This window comes from Manis javanica, chromosome 3 (assembly GCF_040802235.1).
Source record: "Manis javanica isolate MJ-LG chromosome 3, MJ_LKY, whole genome shotgun sequence".
Taxonomy (NCBI): domain Eukaryota; kingdom Metazoa; phylum Chordata; class Mammalia; order Pholidota; family Manidae; genus Manis; species Manis javanica.
Window position 1 is genome coordinate 34,565,686 of NC_133158.1, and position 22,090 is coordinate 34,587,775.

The window sequence follows — 22,090 nt, forward strand, 5'->3', positions numbered from 1 at the left end:
TTGACACACTTGACTTCTGCAACAAGCTGTCAGTAATGTCAGGTTCAAGATGCTTTGATAGGCAGTGGATAAATAAGTGGCAAAAGCAGGCATCACAACTAAAGAAAGGTACCTTGTCATCTATGACTATACCACCCTAAAGGCATCCAAATCAACAAGGGCCTGAAGCAGAGGCCTCTTTGTTCAAGGGCCAAATCTGTTGATGTGTTTTATTTGGCATGAAAGGAGAGGTTTCTATGTAAAAATAATAATTAATATTTTTTAATTGGTAGATTTTACTTCAAAAATCCTTATTTCCAAAAATCCCATAAGAGTTAGTAAAATTGGGCCCCCATTCCCAGATGGCCTCACTAGCTGGGGTAAGAAGTGACCACTCTTATGAATTGCTGATTTTCTGCAGCCTCTGGTGTTTTGAACTGGCCCTGTGGGACTTTGTATTGGCAAAGCCTGGGCTATTAATCCTAAGACATTAGAAGGGCATTGGAGAACAGTCACTCCATAGGGACTATTAGTGAACACAGTTTGGAGCATACAGCTGGCAAACAAATGAGGGGTACCAATGTGAAGCCCTTGGAGATGTTCAGCTCTGTGGTGGGAATAATCCTGAAAGGCTTTCAAGAGGAGGTGACATCTGAGCTGAGTCTTGAAAGATGGTAAGGATTTGTGAATATTCAGAAGCTACTGAGTTTGATCTCCAGTTGGACATCTGAACACTGAGCTCAGGAAACACATAACAGCCAGGAGTTTTCCATGGGTGGCCAATCTCTACAATCCCAAATCCAATCTCCTCATTCCCGGCGGGGGGAACAAGGAGCAAAAATTGAGGCTCTAAGTAGTAATTTGAAAGGCACCCAAAGACAACAGACCCTCAAGAGACTGTCCTCAGTAGTGACTGTACTGCCTGACATTCCAACATTAGTGCCACCCTGGAGCTGGCAACATTCTGTAGGAAGCACATGTTACTTGCGAGGGAGGACATGTGTTTACATAAATCACTTGTTTGCAGTTTCATATGAGGCAGTATGGACCAACACATCAGATGAGCTAGTATGGAGGAGGAGTTCTGGAGGAGGCGGGATGAGTAAGTGTTGATAAAGGGGAAAGAAAGAGCTGCTTTCTTTGATGAGGGTGTCTCAGTCGGAACTCATACTTGGAAGCCCTGAGCATCCTGGGCTAGAGAGAGATCTGAGGCCGCGAGGGAAGGAGACACAAAAGCGGGGAGTAAGAAGTAAAAGCCTTCTGGGTTACCAATCAGCAGGGCTTCCTGGGAGTCACTCAGTCTCTCTTTTTGGGCTGTAGTTTCCTCCTCTGCTAAAGAAGAATTCTGAGGCAGACCTTTTCCCACTAGGGTTCTGGGCCTAAATCCAATCTAAAATGACATGATCCCAAGTTCTCATGGATTCTAAGATTATTTTATTGAATATTGTATTTCCATGGTATTTTTGAAAATGCAATCAAAGATACTGTGGTTCAAAGACTACTTGTAGGGCTCCAAGAGTTTAAGATTTGATATTCTCCAGGGTTGAAGTTTTTAAATTCAGTCATTTTAAGATTTTATGACTCCATCCGGACCCCATAGCTGGAACCTCATGATTTGCAATGAAATCAATGATTTGTCTATGTGCTACCTCTTCTATGATTTTTCTTTAAATTTAAAATTTAAATTAGATTTTAAAACTTTTTCTTTTAACTTAACCTTATTCTAACCAATAACAGCATCTGTGAAAGCATGAATTTGAAGGACAAACCACTGTTTTTCTAAAAACATACCAAATAAGCTTTGGCAATGTAGATCCTGGCACCCTCCCCAAACCCTCTTAGGCACAATCAGCAATTTGGATGCCACATTTCAGAAGCCACTCAAAGTGCCAACCCCTCATTCCTATAGGGAACGAAGCAAGGAAGCATCCATTTGCAAGTGAGCAGCAGGTCACCCCTTGGGCAGGATTTCTCTAGGCACTGAGAATGTGAAGTCCACCCACCCATGCATCTCTAGGGAAGGCTGTGCAGCCCTGTTCTGGTTGGAGGTGAGAGCTGGGAGTTTGGGTGTCCTGCGCATCCAGTCTGACACTGGAGTGGGCTGGAAGCACAGGGGATTCTATGCAACACCACCATCTAGCGGTCAAAATGCAAGACACCGAGTGAAGGTCCAGAGAGGTTGCAGCTCCGGGACTTGGGAAAGTTGCAGATGAGACAAAGGGACAAAGGGCTGAGAAACAAAGCAATCTGCCAGCTAATCAAACACTAAATGGGTAGTATAGGAACAACTGAAGAGTCTACCTTGGGCATATTGGTTAAAAAAATTATATAGAATATATATGGAAGAGTATGCAGGCATTGCCAGCATGCTGCAGATATATTATCGATATGGAAAGAGCTCAGTGGAGTGGGGAAAGAAAGTACTAATTAAAGCAATTCCACTAAACTTAAGTAAAATGTGAGTATAAATCCACTTTGGGTGTCCATCTAGAGAGAATGTCTGATATCCCCGTCTTCCCCATGGCAGTCAATGTACCCCATCCACACAGCTGCTCAAGCCAGAAACCTAGAAATCACTTAATCGCTCTCCCCAACCCTAACTTCCCCTCCAAATCCACCTGCCTCTCTCCCTCGCTACAGCCACCTACTTGGGCAGAACCAGCATCATCTCTAATTTGGGTGACTACAGTGGCCTCCCAAATTCCAACCCTGTCCCTCTGCCTTCTCCACTCACAGCCAAGAGAGCTGCCCCAAATGTCAGCCAGAACATGCTGTCCCCTCCACCCCTGACTAAAATCCATCAGTGGCTTTCTATGTCACATAGAATCAAAGCCAGCCTTCTTGCCATAGCCCCCAGGCTCTGCCAGCCTCCTGCCATACCCCTGACCCTCTCTCACTCTGTCTGCTTGCGGAGCTGCTGTCACCTCCTCAAACCCCTGGAGTCTTCACGTGTGCTGGCTCCCTACCCTGAAACACTCCTGGCTCTGCTCCTATCCTGTCTGATTTTTACTCAGGCTTCAGGTCTGGGCACAGTGTTACCTCCCCAGAGAAGCCTCTGTGGGTTATGGGATTTCATCTTTGTATTTTCTTGTTTGGGCAAGAAGTATCATTTTGATATAATGGGAAGAAAGCGATCATATTATATTCATTTTAAAGTAAAATCAAATATATAGACTACTGACACATGGTGAGTTTAAAGAAGGGGGAGGTCTGTGTGAGCTGGACAGCCAGAGTAGGTTTCCAGGGGAGGTGAAGATTGGAGGAAGGGAAACACCTGGGAAAGGTGCCACATTCCAGAAAGGGAACCATGTGAACAAAGGCATGGAGTTAGGCAGGGGCAGCTGGAGATGGCACCTGGTGACTTTGCTTGCCTGGCACATTTAATGCTGCTGCAGACCATTTCCCCTCTCGGGATCCACCCTTTTCGCATTCACAGGCCACATGTCTCCAGTGAGGCTAGTTCTCAATACGTGTCTGTGAACTGGCCTGGGCCAATGACAGCCTTTCCTGGGGTTCTGCCTCATCTGTGGAAAAGGTGTGTTGTATTTCCATTGCAGTACCCACACTGGGAGGATGTATGCTGGGTCTTCTTTGCCACTGCAAGGAAAGAGCCTGCCTGAGAATAAAGCCCATTTGGCAGAAACCAGAGCCAGAGCTGGAGAGGATCACACTCCTAATGACAACATTTGAGCACCTGAAACCATTACTGCCTAGACTTTTTGGATCTGTATACCAGTAAATTCCCCCCTTTTCGAGGGTTGAGCTAGTTTGCCATATGTTCCTGTCATTTGTAGTCCCCAGATTCCTGACCTCGGCACTAGTCCGGCTGGGACAGAGGCTCGCTGACGAGTGGGGTGCAGTGAGGGAGACGAGCAGAGGCAGCAGAGGCAGCAAGTGTCGCTGCTGTTCCTCGGAGGCAAGGCCATTTTTCCCAGAGGACTGGGGCATCTAGTGTGGGAATTAGAGTCTGAATCTTTGAGCCAAGGCAGAAATCTGAAACGATAGGCCTTCTGCACTGACTGCCCACAAGCCACAATCTCTCTCATCTATCCAGAAATCCTTTGAAAGGAGACCCAGGGACAGAAATGGCCTGGGGCAGCTCCTGTTCTTGGCTTCCTGGGGCTCTGGAAGAAAACTTTCTAAGTCTTCCCAGACCGCATTGGGAAGGCCAAGAATCCACAAGACAACTGGGCAGGGGATGAAATGGGCGAGGGTGGGGATCATTTGATACTTTTTCCACTGCTTTTTCCCTGTTGGTATGCAGTCCAACTGTTCCCAAGGGTCTTTGGTGCCTGGCAGGGAGATGCTGTGGGAGTGAAGGAGGGAGACACTGGCCTGCTGGTTCTAGCCTAAATCTGGTTCCTCCTAAGAGCTGCATGAAGGCATGACGCATGGGGACCCTCAAGGATCCTGGAGAGTCAGTACTTGTGTCATGTGTCCCTTCTATGATGCCTAACATAGTGCCTGGCACAGGGTTGTGTAAAAGGGACTGATGTCCATTCAGAAAACAGATCCCAATCCCTCACTGACAATGAACAGAAGCTTCAAGGACTAGATGGGTGATCACAAGTGTCACGACTTGCTTCTTTGGGAGTACCTCACATTCCTGGCCCTCCTGCAGCCATCTCATCAGCTCCCACTAGGGCACAACACCCTCTGAAACCTCTGGCCTGAGACCAGCCACAAACTACTTCCCTGCAAATGAGCTGCAGCTTTAGATGCAAGTTAAAATCAACAATGTAGAAAAATATTTGTTAAAATTCAATGCCCATTCATGAGAAAAACTCTTAGAAAAAGAGTATCAAAGAAAACTTCTTCGATCTGTTAGGTGTATCTGTTACACACACACACACACACACACACACACACACACACACACACATACACACACACACAGAGCTAATGTCATCATTAGTGGTGAAATATTGAATGCTTTTCTCTGAAGGATAGAACAAGAAATGAATGTCTATCACTAACATTTCTATCTGACATTGTATGGTAGGTTTAGGACCCAGTCATTTCAATAAAGCAGGAAATAAAAATAAAATGATTACAAAATAAAAATAAAACTGCTGCTTCTACCAATTAAGGATTGGAAAGGAAACATACAAACTGTTATTATTTGAGATGATAATATTGTGCATGGAAAAATCCAGAATAATCTACAACTATTGGAATGAGTAAATTTAACAAAGTTGCTAGATCCAAACATGCAAAAATCAACTGAATTTCTATACACTAGCAACAATTAGAAAATCAAAATCTTTAAAGGTTATAGTAAGATCCAAAATCATCAAATATTTGTGAATAAATGTAATGAAAAAGCAAGATCTCTATGCTAAAAACTACAAAACATTGCAGAGAAACTAAAGAAGACCTAAATAAATTGAGGAGTATACCATGTTCATTGATTGGCCAACTTAATATTAGTAAGATGTTAATTGTCTCCAAATAGATTTGTATATTTAATGTAAACCCAACCAATATCCCAGCAGATATTTTTGAGCAAAATGGCATTACTGATTTAAAAATTTATATGGATACCCAAAGGATCTGGAATAGGAAAGGCCAATATCAAGAGAACAAAGCTGAAGGACTTAGACTACCAGATGTCATGAGTTTTTATAAATCCACAGATGATAAGATAATGTGGTACAGCATAATCATAGTCAAATAAAAAATAAGGAGCCTAGAAAGAGACCAGTAAGTATTCAATCAGCTGATTTACAGCAAAAATGCACTATAATTTATTTGGGGAAAGAAGTCCTGTTTAGTAAATAGTATTAGCTTAACTGGATGTCCATATGAGGAAAAAAATAAACCAACCTCATACCATACACAAATATCAGTTTGAGATGGATCATAGATATACAGTCAAATGATAAATCTAGAAAATAATAGAAGAATATCTTCATGATCTTGGGGTAGGCAAAAATTGTATGAACAATGCAATGCCACACAGCAAGTTACAAGAAAAAATTGGCTGCTAAACACAATATAGATTAATTTCACAGGCAATATATTGAACTGAAGAAGTCAGGCACAGAAGAGTAGACACTATTTAGTTCCATTTGGGTGAAGTCCAAAACCAGACACAACTAGTCTATGATGAAGAAGTCGGAAGAGTAGATGAACTGATCTGGAGGGAACTGCTGGGGAGCTGAAGTGCCCAATGTCTTGACTTGGAGGTGGTTACATGCAGGTGTGTACATGCAGAAATCAGTCAAGCTCTATGACTAAGATCTGTGTGCTTTACTGAATATCATACCTTGATAAAGAAAATCAGGTAAAAAAACATTAGAAGTCTTAAGTCTTCATAATGACTCACATTTATAAAGAACTTATGTTTCAGGCCCAGGACTTTAAATGTAGTAGCTCATTCATGCCACACACTGACACACACATACCAACACACATACATGTAACACATGGGCACACCACCACACACACACACAATATACACCCCAGCACAACCGCTGCAACACACACACACATGCACACAGAAAACCCAATACAATGTATACTAACAAACACATGCACATGGCAGCACACACGCTCACACCAGTCAGGCACAGCAGAGAGCAGTAAGAACCATGGGAGAGTTTCAGAGTCCTGTTGTCTAATTCTTTGTGCTTCAGTCTTCCCATCTTTAAAGTGGATGTGTTCACACATGCATACCAGTTAGCACAGGCCCAGGTGCCCCCAAAGTTCTCTGAATGTACGGATTGGCCACCGCAGCTGCCCTGTTGAGGGAAGACACATTTGCCGAGTACAGAGGCGCTGTGGGGAAACAGGCAAATGGTGGGATACAGCACGTGGTGCCTGGGAGAAGTCTGGGGCAGACACCGCTGTAAGTATTTGCATTGCTTATTTCAGCTTGCAAATCCCTTTCAAGCTTGCTATTTCTTCCTTTCTGCAGCCTAGTGGGGACCATCACGCTAATTCCACCTGTTGAGAGACCACAGCTCACTGTTGGGGAGAGGAGATGAAAACTGTGTATCAGTTCATGTCCTCTGTTTTTGAAAAGCCAGGAAAACTGATTTCTTTCAGAGGACTGGTAGGTTTGGAGCTTGGAGAGGCCTGGAATCACCAAGTTGGAAGAGGCACAGCTGGATGAGGAACCTGAAGCACAGCAATGGTAAGTGTGTGGCCTCATGTGACACAGGGAGTGAGTGGTAGACCAGAATCTGATCAAAAACAAGACTTTAATTACCCCAAGACAGGCTGTTAAGGCAATGGCATGAATTGAAGGTGGAGGTGGGAGAAGTAAAACTAGTTCTGCTTCCTCCCCAGTTCTCCAGAGACCCATCTCCCTATCTATTAGAACCCCCAGAGCAGCTTCTATTAGAACAGATACCAAGTCTTGGCCTCCTTTCTTCCTGGAGGGTTGCCAAAGGTGCAAACAAGAACCACACACAAGACTTCCTCCACCCACAGTCAGCACTACATCCCAGACAGAGGGAACGGAAGAGAGCTCAGACCTCATTAGTGTCTCTCCCGGAACCCAGGCAAAACACATTCCTAATGGTCTAGGGCTTTAGATGGGGTTGTCTGGGAACAAAAAGATGGGAAAGTCCCAGATCTCAAGGGTGTGCTGTTAGGCCAGCATCAATCCTTAGAAGGGGCCGCGTTCCTTGTCATTCTGGATACCAGATTTAGGCATGGCCCACATATGGTTAGCGCTGTCCTCAAAGGAAACTGTCTTGGCAGTGGATGAGAGAAGTTCTAGCAAAATCCAGACTTAGTACCATCCTCTAAGTCTTAAACTGGGCTTCTTGTGTGATGATTTAGTAGTTAATCAACTCAGCTGAGAACATGGGCCTTTTAGCTGCCTGGAAGGAAGGCACAGAAAAAAGGCTCTTGGTTTTGGCCACTTGGTCCCCACGTTCAATGATCGCTGGGAAACTGTGCAGGAGACACACACCATGTCCACCTTTGGGTCTCCCTGGCACACCAGCCCCAACAGGTCTCCCACGCCTTTGCTTTGTTCGCAGTCTTAGCCCTGCACCTCTTTCCCAAGCAAGCCCCACTTCCCAAATGATGCTGGGCCCACCGTGTGACTGACGTTCCCATGTAGGACCTGTGCTTTGGACAGCACGCAGGGTACCCTCTGCTGCTTTCTGACCTGGGCTTCCTGATTTCATCACCCCTTCTGTCCTGTATAATAGCACAGCTCCCTGGCAGGGGCAGATAGCGTTCCCATCGGTTTTTGTCCAGCCCCACAACCAGAACTTGACAGGAAGGCCCAGGGGCTGTGCAGCTGAAGGGTGTGAGTATATTAAGGTGCCCTTGAATGCCTCTTGGTAGGAACAGTGAGTTAATGAATCAGCTCTCCCCATTGACCCACGTTTGCTGGGGACAGGTGTGGTGTGGAAACTTGGAGGATGAACCTGACGCAGCATTCCATGTCCTTGGGGTGAGGTCAACACACAGAGAAGGAATGACCACAGAGTTTGGGGGAGATTTTTAGGGCTACATAAGGAAGTCAGCACAAGGGAAGCAGGTCTTCACTGGGAACAGACAGAGCTGGGGGTTGGGGAGACTCAAAGATGAGTATGGCATCCAGGTGGCCCTTGCAGGGATGTGGAAGTGAGCACTGAAAATCCAGCAAAAGGCAAATGGCTACCTCATTGGGGCCACAGGCAGTAATCTATGTTCCTTTCCTTATCTCTCTCTGTGGGTCTCTGTCTCTCTGTCTTGTCTCTCTCATTCTCTTTTTCTCCCTCCCTCTCCTTCTTTTTTTTATGTGCATCTGCTTCTTCTTGCTACCAGCTGGCTTCCTGTGCTTATCCTTAGTTTCTGCTCCCCTACAACTCTGCCTGGCTGCACGGGTGCCCAAATCTGTGGATTCCTATCCTAGAGCCCCTTCAGCTACAAGACACCACCTCCAAAGGAACCCAGAGGAACAAGGAACAATTAGCTGTACTCTACCCCAGAGTCCTAAACCCAAGAGAATTAGGACTTCTGTGAGAATCTGATACAATGCTTTAACTATATATATAATTTACATACAGTAAAACATGCAGATTGATGGCTTTTACATACCTGTACATGCATGTAACTACCAGCCAGATCAAAATATAAAACATTTCTAGGTCTTCAGAAAGTGCCTTCATGTCCCTTTCCAGTCATTCCCCACCTCCCCAAAGGCAACCACTAACCTGAATCCTTCATCATAGTTTTGTTATGTGATCCTAGAATTCCTTTAAATGGAACCACACAGCATGCAGTCCTTTGAATCTGACTTACCACACTCAGCATAATGTCTGTGAAATTCATCTATACTGTTGTATGTATGAGTACTTTGTCCCTTTTATTGCTGAGTAGTAATTCCATTGTATGGATTTGTTATATGGATGTATCTCAAGCAGTTTACTCATTCACCTGCTGATGGATATTTAGGCTGTTTCTGGTTTTTAGCTATTATGAATGCAGATGCTATGAACATTTATGTAAAAGTCATTGTGTGCACATGGGTTAATCAACAAAGGGAATATCCTGGAGCAAATAACTGAAAACTCCAGTGATGGTGAGGGCTTCAGATATGGCTTGATCCAGAGGCTCCCAGTCTCATCAGCTTCCACTCTGTTTCTCTACTATGCTTTTAGCTTTACCTTTCTATACACATGAGCCCATTATCAGACTGTCCCCTCCATATCCACTTGCAGATCAGCCCTTTTGCCTTTGTTTATCCAATTGGAAAATATTTATGGAGCCAGCTCTGTACCAAGCACTGAAATGTGCGTGGGGAATTGACTGATGAGCAAGATCTTTCCTTGCCTTCATAGAACTTACGATCAAGTGGGAGAGATGGAAAGTTGGATGCATAAGCCCACAAATGGTTATATGTAAGCCAGGAATTCCAGTTGAGAAGAGGGATTCTGGAAGAGGAAGGGGAGAGATGTCAGTGACTGTCCTATTTGTGGACAATAGGATAAGGCCACAAAGGTTTTCATTGCTTTCAGCTCTGTGTGTTTCTTTGTGAAATCTCCCTGCTGCTGCCCAGATGAAATCTTCCAGACGTCAGATGTCTACATAGGGGCTGTTTGTTTGCCTCTGTTCACAGAGTTGTTTATGAAGCAAGGCTTGGGAAAAGCATTCCTTGTTCAAATAGATGATTAAAACCCTGCAGGAGAATTCTGTGTCCTTTGGTTGGGGAACTTGATGTTCCACATCAGTGTTGGTCTCTCCTTAAGGACCTTCCGTTCATCCACCAGGGCTGGTGGGATGGACTATTTATTGCCCAGATTAAATGTGTCCTCTGGGTACAAAGCTGATGCAAGAACCCTAGGGGACACTTCCAGGAAAAGACCAATTTGTCTCCCAAGGGAAGAGCTCTAAGGATTATGGCCTCTCTCTCTCCTCTCTCTCCTCATTTCAGGATGGAGAGATTCTGGATGAACATGGATATTCTGCCCCAAAGGGTTTTCACTCTTTACAACTATTTTGTTCATGCCTGGGACACACCAGGCATTGCAGGCTCTGGGGACAGCAATGAGCAAGATAGACCCAGCAGAGCTCACAGTCTGGCGTGAGAGGTAGATACCCATCGAATCATCACTCATATATTACATATGTAAGTATAAGTCATGAGCACAGGTGACATGGGAAGTGGGGGAAGGCACCAGCATAGCTTGTGCAAAGGCACTGAGAGAAGACAAAGGAGGCTGGCGTTGTCATGCTTCCTCCCTCAGGCCACCTTCTCTGGCCCTTCCTGCTCACTGCGTGGCTGTCTAAACTAGCTCTTACCCACCACTCCCAGCTTAGAACCTGTCAACAGCTCTTCCCAGTGGACATGAGGACATGTCTCCCTAGCAGGGGCTTGAGATCTTCATAACTGGTGGAGACTTTGAAAAAGAATAAAGTGAGAGCTCATTGGAGGTAACTGTTTGTTACCTTTCCTTCCCTGTGAATCATATAATGCCATGAGTTCCTTTAGGGCAGAGGCCATGAAGCCACCGTTTCTTATATTCTCAGCAGTGGCCTGGGTATGGACTCTGTCCTCGCTGTCACCATCACTGGCATGGCTTCCATCAACCAAGCTGTGATTGCTGTGCTAAGTATTTTACAAGTTATATTGATTAGCTGCTGCTATGTAATGAAACAGCCTAAAATTAGTTACTTATATCCTTAACCATTTACTTAACTTACTATTCTGTGGGTTGGTAACAGGCTGGGCTCAGTCGGGCAGGTGTTCTGGTGTTGACTGTGGCCTTTCTAATGTGACTGGGGTTAACTGCAGGCAGGTGGGCAGGCTGGCTCCGCCCCTGGGGGTGACTGTCAGTGGGTCAGCGGGGACGACCCTGTGTCTGTCATCATCCTTCGGGCTAGCTCAGGCTTCTTCATATGGAGGTGTTGAGGTGCCAGGGTGAGAAGGTACACTCACTCAAAGGAAGAAGGTATATTCTGTTGGCCAAATCAAGTTACAAGGCCATCCTGTGTTCACGGGAGAGGAGAGACTCTACCACTTGACAGGAGGCAGGGATGTAGGGGAAAAAATTGGGGCAATTTCTGCAAACAATCCATCTCATAGGAATGGTCTCATTTCATCCTCAAAAGAGCAAAATTGAAGTCCCATTTTACAGATAAGAAGGCTGAGGCCCAGAGAAGATGACCACCTTACTCAAGAAGCTAATAATTAATTACAGTTTTGACTCCATGGTCAACATGTGTTCCTGACTCACAGGACGTACTGCCCACCCCTTGCACCCACTCACACACTGCAACTTAAGGAGGTGTGCTTCCCATGAGGCTGCGTCGCCGTCGTCGGCACTGTCTTTGTTATCATCATGTTTACTGAACATCTATGACATGCAGGCACAAAGTGCTTTACACATACTAACTCATTTAATTCTCCCCACAGCCCTGTGAGATATACAATAATGATTCTCCCATATAATATGGGTCAGGATTAGAAATTTCATGAGAGCAGGCACCACTGTACTCATTTTCATATTCTTACAGACAGTTAGTGCAATGGCTGGTACACAGTGCAAACACTCTTACCAAAAGTTTGCTGAATGAGTAAACAGAGGCCCAGGGGGAACAGTCATTAGCTCATGGGACTAGGCCCCCAAATCCCCAATCTCCTTCCCAATGGCAGCCTCATTATCTGGACCTCTTGCTGCTTCATCCCCCAAAGTGGCTGAAAAAAGAACAAATATAAGATTCGGGATGTGCTTCATTGTCTTCCAGGAGGTGCCCCAAACAAAGTATCATCCCCAAAATATGTATCTGAGAATATCTGGCACCTACATAGTAGATGGAAAAAGCACTGGGACCAGAGTCCAAGGACTCAAGTGTGTCATTCACCTGATGTATGGCCCTAACATATGACCCACCTGATATATGATGCAAGACCTAATTTCTTCATCTGAAACACAGGGCTATAAATTCCTGCCATGTGCCAGGGCTGTCGAAAACCAGAGTTGCTAATGGATGTTAAACTCTTTCAAGATTGTACCCAGCTCAACTCACAGACCTCTCCAGATTCACTCAACTCCACTGGCTGTGCCACCACTCCAGCCTCATTCGCTTGCTCAGGGGAGCCCTGGCCCCACCAGCAGCTCATTTCCTGTGTGCTATGGGCTTAGCCTCCCACAGAGTCTGTATGGGCTTTGGCATGGCCACCGCCTGACCTCCACTGCAGAAACCACATAGCCCAGAGCTCTGGTCCAACTCAAGTGGACATACAGAAGTTCCTGTTTCTAGGCTCAGGTGAAGTGCTGTGCTTGGGGCATAGCAGATCTGGCTAGCTTCCCCACCAGCAGCTGTCCAAAGGAGCCATGCAACATGTTCAGAAGAGTTAAGGCTCCATGGTGTAAATTCAGACCAGATGAAAGATAGGGAGATGGAAAACCGTCAGTGGATAAATTCCTCTCCGTTCCTCTCCCATGTACTCCTCTAGGGCATCCAGTTCTTTAAGATCCATGTTGCTTCTTCGGAGACACTGCATGGCTGAGTGACCAACTGTGCTTTCTTATGCAGCCGTGACCAGCTCAGCCTCAGCCATGTGCCACCTTGTGCTCGCTTTCTGTCCTTCCTGATTGGCTTCCATTTTCCTGTACCCCACCATGCACCCTGTAATGACATATTGGTACCTAAACTTTGCCTCCAACTCTGTGGTCTAGGCAACCAAGCCTAACGTAAAGAGAAGAAATTGAGAGTTGTTAGATCGTAACCACTCAAAAACTTATAGGAGGACTGGCTGTACCTAATGTTGGCAAGAATACAGAGCAAGTAGAACTCTTGTTCACTGTTCGTGGGAATGTAAAATGGAACAGCCACTTTGGAAAACAGTTTGGAAGTTTCTTAAAAGGTCAGATATACACCTACCATATGGCCCAATCTTTGCACTCCGAAGTATTTATCCAAGAGAAAAAAAAATACGTCCACACAAAGACTTGTACATGAATGCTTATAGCAGCTTTATTTAAAATAGCCTAAACTGGAAAACACTCAAATGTCACTTAGCTGCTGAACGCATAGACAAATGGTGGTGTATTCATACAAGGGAATTCTACTCAGCAATAAAAATGAATCAACTATTGATATACACCACATGGGCAAATTTCAAAATAATTATGCTGAGTGAATGAAGACAAAGGAAGAGTCCTACTATTTGGCCCCATTTCCATAAATTCTAGAACATGTAAATTAATCTACAATAGCAGAAAGGTCAGGGTTGCCTGGGAACAGTGTGGAGGAGGGATGGATTGCAAAGAGGCACAAGGAAGTTTTAGGGCTGATGAAAAAGTCTGTTACGTTGATTTGCTGATAGTTTCATGGGAATGCCTTAACAAAGATGTAAAAATGAGAGAAAAAAATTGCAAAGAAATCACCAGGCCCATAAGTGAATTCAACCAAATCCTTAGAGAAATGATTGATAACTGCAATGCTATCTAAAGCATTTCAGTATATAGAGAAAAAGAAAAGCTTCAAAATTCCTTTTATGAAATCAGCATAACTTTGATATTAAAAACCTGGCAAAAATATCACATTAATGAAGAGCATGCTGTTCTGCACACACTTAGAGAGTTATTATTAACTCTGTAAATCAACTACACTGCATCTGACCTAGTTTCAAGATTTTTCTTCGCCTTTGGTTTCTAGAAGTTTAATTACAAAGTGCCTTTGTGTGGATTTCCTTGGACTTGTCCTGTTTGGGAAAATTATCAATCAGGTAAGACTGGAAGAGGAGGAAGGCTGATGCCAGTGACAGGGCTTCTGATCAGCGGGATCCAGAGCCAGGAGGGGGTCTCAGACACCTCAGTGTGGCCTCTTTGACGGCTCTCTGGGAACATCTCTCCACACTGTGATCCACACCTGCTCTCCGTGCCCATCCCTCCCACCTTAGTTTTTATTTTCATCATCTCATGCCTTTTCTTTAAAAACCTCTACCAGACTCTGAGCCTCCTCTCCCAGCAATGCATCCTCTACAATGTGCAGCAATCTAATTATGGGACATAGTTATGATGCAGTTACTCCTCTGCTCACTTCCTTTCATGGGCTCTGCTCTCTCATGGCCCACAGGACAAGGTGCCTCATTCTCTACCGTTCCGTCACTTGGCATTACATGTAACATTCTGGCTGATGTTCTGACCATGCCAAAGAACTGCACCACATTGTTCATGTCTTTGCAATGCCATTCCCTCTGCCTGGATGGTCTTCCCTCCCTCTCATTGGTAGGCAGTGGGTCTGCTCCCCAGGTCTGACTTGTGCCTCCACCGTCCAACCCAGCACAGGACCTGACACCGCAGATATCACTGGAGACTTGTAGGGAGGAAATGCTCCCAAACCTCGCTCTGTGTCTTTTCATTTGTCTGGTCCTGATCTGTACCCTTTATAGTGCAACTGTAATCACAAGTATAGCACTTGCCTGAGGTTTGTGAGCCATCTTAGCAAATTATCAAACCTGAGAGGGCATGAGAACCTCCCAAATTTGTAGCTAGTTGATCAGAATAGTGGGTGGCCTGAGGACCCCCAAAGTGTGACTGGCATCTGAGGTGAAGGCAGTCTCACTGAGGGCTGTGACCTAACCTGTGGAGTCTGTGATAAGTGTAGGTGGTTACTGCCAGAATTGCATTAAAATAGGCATTAAAATTTCTAAGTGAAGAAGGCATATAGAAAGTAACCAATATTTATAATAGAATGTCAACTAATAAATGTAGAATGATGATTGAAATGAGAAAATAACCTTTTTGCAATGATCACAGTAACAACTGATTCAGGCAAGAATCATCAATGGATGCTAAAACTTGTATGTGAAAATTTCATGAGGTAGAGGATATTTACATAGTCTCACAGTATCACTTCACAAGTCACCTACTAATTACAAAGGAGAAAACAGTAACTTTACAACGGAGAAACCTGGAAGATATCTATTTAGCCAGGAGATGGAAGTTAACATTGCCAATAATGGGACAAACTGATGTCAAATGCCTCTTATAAGATGCATGGAGAATGCATAACATCACTTGAGTGGTGTTCCTGTTAAAAGGTATTTTCTGAGTTTAATTAGGAGGAAACGTCAGACAAATCCAAACTGGGGGACATTTTGTGAAATACTTGGGCTGTACTCCCTAAAAATGTTGGGCAAGAAGGATACATAAAGTCTTAGGAATTGTTTCAGATTAATGGAAACATGAAAACTAAATACAATGTATGATTCCAGATTGGATACTGGACCCGAAAAAAAAACCCTGCCAAACAAATATTATTGGGACGCTTGGCAATGTTTGTAGATAATATTATTGTTCAAATGTTAATTGTACTATGATTATGCAATTGAATGTCCTGGTTCTTAGAAAATATACTCTGATGTATTTAGGGGTAAAGGGACATCATGTCTGCAATTTACTCTCAAATGGTTAAGAAAAGACAAAATCAAAAATAACAATATGCAATATAACATGATATATGATATCATATAAGTAATATATTAAATATATAATATATAGTATGTACTATATAATATATGTATGTGTATACAAAGATGAAAAGAGAAAAAGAAAAAGGAAATGGGTTTGATTTGCATTTCCCTGATGATTAGCAATGTGGAGCATCTCTTCATGTACCTGTTGGCTATCTGTATGTCTTCTTTGGAAAAATGTCTATTCAGGTCCTCTGCACATTTTTTAATTAGGTTATTATTATTATTATTATTATTATTATTTTTGGTGTTCAGTTGTATGAGTCCTTTATATATTTTGGATATTAGCCCTTATCAGAAATGGGGCAACATGTAAACAATTGGTGAATCTGAGTAAAGGATTATGGGAGTTTGTATTTTTCTTACAACTTTTTGTGAGTTTGAAATTACTTCAAGATGCAAAACTTGAAACGATTGTATTTTATTTGAATAATAGATGCACATATATTTAGATGCACATATTCAAAATAAAAGATTGCAAGCCCTCTCTGGTGGTAGGATATAGGTTAACTTTTTCTTTTTCCTTAACATTAGTTGCTCATTTTTGAGAGTGTATAATGACTGTGACCTCCTCATAACAACAACAAAAAAGAATAATAAAGTTTGGACACATGATATCTGAAACCATAACTGAAGAAAGCACAAATTACTTTTCTCTCTGTTATCCACATTGTGTTCCTATCTGCAAACTGTGGTTCTCTCTCTCCATGTTCAGGAAACCCTGAGGCAGACAGCAGGCATGCAGTCTGCCCTTCCACACCGCCTCACAGTGCTGCTACAGCAGCCCTATGTAATGTGGGCACAGACCTCCCAGGCTCAGACAGGAAGCAAGATGTCCTGGGAAGAGACTTGGAGCAAAAGAAGCTGGTGACTTGGAAACACCAATGGGTGCAAACAAAAAAGCCCCAACAAAAGCCGGCTCTGTCTAGCCAGATGACCAGGGAATGGTCAGCTTAACAAGCCAGAAAACTTTTAGACAATAACTGCTCAACTCCAGGTAAATCCCACTCAGGAAAGAAACCCTCTCAGGAAAGGGTGAGGGGACCTAGATTTTCATGCGTGTGAGCCTGTACTGAGGCATTCCTGCTGGGGTGGTTTCAAAGAAGTCTAAGTAGGGATCTGGGACTTTCATCTCTTCTGGCCATTAAGGCTTCTCTGTCCCCACTGTGGTAAGGAGCCTGGACTTCCACCTCAATCTGAGAGCAGTAAGGTACCCCTCACACTCCCACTAGGGTGGTATCAGAAGAGCCCTAGTGGAGAGTCAGTATTTTAATGAAGCTACCTGCACAAAGGGTCAGTAGAAACCATATGGGGAGCTGGTCACTTCAACTGAGAAGTAATGAGGAAACTTTTCCTTTGTCAATGGGAGCTAAGTGGGAAACCTGAACTTCTATCTCCTACTGTCAGTAATAAGCATGTGTCCCTCACATCCCCCTGGTGGAAATGGTGTCAAAAAAGCCCCAGCTAAACAGATGTTTTAAATAATACAAAATACCCAGGTTTCAATAGAAAAATCGCTTGTTATATCAAGAACCAGGATGATTTAAAAATGAATGAATAAGAAACAATCAGTAGATGCCAACACCAAGATGACAGAGATGTTAGAATTATCTGACAAAGATCTTAAAACAGTCATTAAAAATGTTTCAACAAGCAATTATGAATAAACTTGAAATAAGTGAAATGCAAACAAATAGAGGATATAAAGAACTAAATGGAAATTTTAGAACTTTAAATTCTAAATACAATATAATAACATAAATAAAAAGCTCAGAAGATAGACTCAACAGTAAAATGGAGAGGACAGTGGAAAGAATCATTGAACTGGAAGATGGAACAATAGAAATTACCCATTTGGAACAACAGAGGGAAAATAGGCAAGGGAAAAAAGAATACAGCCTTAGGAATCTGTGAAACTATAATAAAAATATAATATTTGTGTCATCAGAGCCCCACAAGGAGAAGAAAAAGAGGTTGGGGCTGAAAAAGCACTAGAAGAAACAATGTGGTATTGTACAGTTTCAAAATTTGTTAAGAGGGTATATTTTATGTTAAGTGTTCTTATGACAAAACAAACAAGTAAACAAAAAAATTAACAAAAATGGGACACAGGGAAATTTTTGAAAGTGATGAATATATTTATTACCTTGATTGTGGTGAGAGTTACACAAATATATACATATGTCCAAATTCACCAAGCTATATATATTAGTTATGTGCAGGGTTTTTTTGTATGTCAAATATATCTCAATAAAGTTGGAAGAAATAAAATGAAATAATGGCTGAAAATTTCCCAATTTTGGCAAAAGAAATAAACTTACAGATTTAAGAAGCTTAGCAAATCTTAAATAGGAAAATCCAAAGAAATCCACAATAAGATATATCACAATTAAATTTATGACAACTAAAAATAAAGAAAAAAGCTTGAAAGCTATCAGAGAAAAGCTGCACCTTACCTATAGAGGAAAAGGAATTTGAATGACAGCAGATTTCTCTTCAGAAACCATGGAGGCCTAGCAGAAATGGCAGAGTATTTTTCAAGTGCTGAAAGAAAATACTGTCAATAAAATATTCTTTAGTAGTGAAGGGGAAATCAAATGGAGGAAAACTAAGAGAGTTCATCATCAGCATACCTATCCTAAAAGAATGGATAAAGGGAGTTATATAAACAGAAAGGAAATGCTAAAAGAATGAACTTTGAAACATCAGGAAAAATATAAAGAAAGAACATAAAAGAAAATAAGCAAAAATATGGGTAAATAAAATAGACTTCCTTCTCTTCTTGGGTTTTCTAAACTATGTTTGCTGTTTAAAGCAAAAATTATAACACTAGCTGCTATGGGTCTACATGTGTGTAGAAGAAACCATTTAAGACAGTTACATTATAAATAGGTGAGGATAAAGGGACATAAAGGTTACTCAGGTTTCTATACTTCAGCTGGTAAAATAATGACATCCATAGATTGATAAATTACATATGTACAATTTAATACTTAGAGCAACCACTAAAAAATCTATACAAAGAGATGTACTCAGAAACCCTACTGATAAATGAAAATGGAATTCTAAAAAATGCTCAAGTAACCCACAGGCAGGAAAAAACAAACAAGGAAACTAAAGATAGAGAGAATAAACAGAAAATAAAAAATCAAGCAGCAGACCAAAGCCCTATAACATCAACATTTATATTAAATTTAAATGACCTTACTATGCCATTAACAGACAGTAATTAGTAGAGTGGATTTCAGAAACATGAACTCTATGCTGTCTACAAGAAACTCACTTCAAAAATAATAATATAGACAGGTTGAAAGTAAAAGGATAAAGAAAAGATACATCATGCAATATTATTTAAACCAAAGCAGGAGTAACTATATTAATATCCAGTAAACTCTACAGAGAAGGAAATTAACAGGGACAGATTGGGACACTATATAATGATAAAAAAATTGATCCAGCAAGAAGACATAGCTTAAATGTGTATGAACCAAAGAAGAGAAAGTGAAAACTGATAAAAACTGAAAACAGAAATAGAAAAAAATCTGTACTTATAGTTGGAGACTTCAATGCTCCTTTTTCAACAATTACTAGAACAACTAAAGGGAAAATCAGCAAGGTTATAGAAGAATGCAACACCACCATCAACCAATGCTCCACCACCAGGAGCAGAAGACACATTATTTTTGAGTGCCCATGGAACATATATCAAGATAGAATATATGCTGGGCCATAAAAAAAACTCGACAAGTTTAAAAGAATTAAAATCATATAAAATATGTTCTCTGGCCACAGTGGAATCAAACTAGAAAACAATAACAGAAAAATAACATGAAAATTTCAAAACACTTGGAAACTAAAAAACATACTTCTAAGTAACCCATAGATTAAAGAAGAAATCTCAAGAGAAATAAAAAGTACACTGAACTGAATGAAAAAATACAACATATCAATGTTTATGGGAAACAGCTACCTCAGCCCTGAGAAATAAATCTGTAGCATTAAATGCCTAGGTTATAAAAGAGGAAAAGTCTCAAATCAATAATCTAAGCTTCCATACCAAGAACTTATAAAAAGAAGAGCAAATAAAATTAATAAAGCAAGAATAAGTTAATAAGTAGCAGATATCAAAGAGATTAAAAGTAGAGAAAATCTACATCACAGTTCCTAATTTCAAACTATATTACAAAGCAATAGAAACCCAAACAGTATGGTATGGGCATTAAAAAAAGACACAGCTCAAAGGAACAGAATAGAAAGCCCAGAAATAAACCCATGTATTCATGGTCAATTAATTTACAACAAAGGAGCCCAGAATATACAATAGGGAAAGGACAGTCTCTTCAGTAAATGGTGTTGGGAAAACTGAACAGTCACATGGCACAAGAATGAAACTGGACCCCTTTCTTACACCATACACAAAAACAGCTCAAAACAGATTAAAGACATGAATATAAGATCTGAAACAATAAAAATCCCAGAAGAAAACATAGGGAATAAACTCCTTAATATTGATCTTGGCAATGATTTTTTCAGATTTGACACCAAGAGCAAAAATATGCAAATGGGGCTACACTGTTGGTAGGAATGTAAACTGGTACAGCCGATAAGGAAAACAGTATGGAGGTTCCTCAAAATACTAAAAACAGAATTACCATATAATCCAGAAATTCCACTTTTGATATATATCTGGAGGAAATGAAATCATTCTCTAATACATTTATGTTTTCACATATTCATCTCCCATGTTCATCACATTATCTACAGCAGCCAAGACATGGAAACAACCTAAGTGTCTGTACACTGATGCATGAGTGGATAAAGAAAATGTGTGTGTGTGTATAATTAAGGATTTATTGACAGAATTGACCTGTACTATTTTGACGGCTGGCTACATACTCTGAAACTCATAGGGTCGGCAGTCAGTAAGGGCAGGTTGGAATTCTTGGCCACAACATGAAACTGTAGTTCATAGGTGGGATTTTAGAGAAACCTTAGTTCTGCTCATAAAACTTTTTGATTGATTGAGTCAGGCCCACCCAGCTAATCTTGGATAATCTCTTTTACTTAAAGTCAACTGATTATTAATGTTAATCTACCTACAAAATACTTCACAGCAACACTTAGATTAGTGTTTGAGTAACTGGGGACTAATGCTGAGCCAAGTTGACAGATAAAACTGACCATCACAGTCCACCCCTTGTCAACTTGGAGCCCATACATATCTCCTTAAACCACACGCAATATTAAAAAAAAATAGATCATACTTTCACCTAACATGATCATGATAAAACTATTGTGCATACAACTGAAAATACACTAAACCTTTCTGCAAAAGAGAATGCTAAGTCCTTGGGTGATGGTCACTCTGCCACTTGATACTCTGGAACTTAAATACTGTGATGTAAAGTTAAATATGATAAAAATATCTTAGATGGTAAGGGGATAAGGGAGGGAAGAAAACAAAAAAAATATTTGCTTAATAGATATATGCAAATATATTCATAACAAAATAAGGGAGAAATACTCGTAACTATTCCAGTACTCAATTCTGCAAGTAGTCATGTGGCTGGTATTTACCTACCTTTACTTCCCATTCCATATTCTCTTTGCCCACTGCTGGTCATTGTTCTTTACTGGGTGGGGTGGCCCAAAGCCTTCATTCTTAGAGGGTCTGGTCCATTAGTAGTTCTGCCTGAATTGGGCTGTCATAGTTTCCACTGACTTTAATCACAGGACATGGAAGCACTAGGAGCCATCTTAACGGATCTCTTGTATTCCAGATATACTTTTTCTTATCTTAACCAATGGCCATATTTTCCATATCTCTATTGCTACATCATGCCATGGACTACCTGCATCCTCTTTGCCACTGAAAATAGAGTCATCAGTGTCTTTAAATGTAGTCACATTAGAGAACCAATTCTAGAAAATCAAGAACCAAGTTAGAAAATTCTTCCTTAAGATTCTGTTCCTCCAGAACCACTTCTGGTACCAAAGTTTGTACCACTCAGGGTTCAGCCAGAGAAACAGAACCAGTAGGATATACATATGAATTTATTGCAAGGAACTAGCTTACAAAACTGTGGGGGCAGTATGGGCAAGTCTGAAATCCATAGAGCAGGCTGTCAGGACTCTCAGGCATGAACTGAATCTGCAGTCCACAGGCAGACTTTCTTCAGG

General features: G+C 41.7%; 1 long non-coding RNA gene across 3 annotated transcripts in view; it reads left to right on the forward strand.

The window, feature by feature from the left end:
- LOC118973439 (uncharacterized) overlaps positions 1-21,133 on the forward strand; it is a 52,317-nt gene extending 31,184 nt beyond the window's left edge. Inside the window, exons 2-4 of one of the 3 annotated variants that reach the window (XR_012129060.1) lie at positions 6,899-7,117; positions 10,361-10,555; positions 12,175-21,133. This is a non-coding gene — a long non-coding RNA (uncharacterized lncRNA). Of the gene's footprint in view, positions 1-6,898; positions 7,118-10,360 lie in introns of all 3 variants that reach the window. The other 2 variants (XR_005062750.2, XR_012129059.1) reach the window with 2 other exon arrangements.
- Positions 21,134-22,090: the final 957 nt, after the last annotated feature.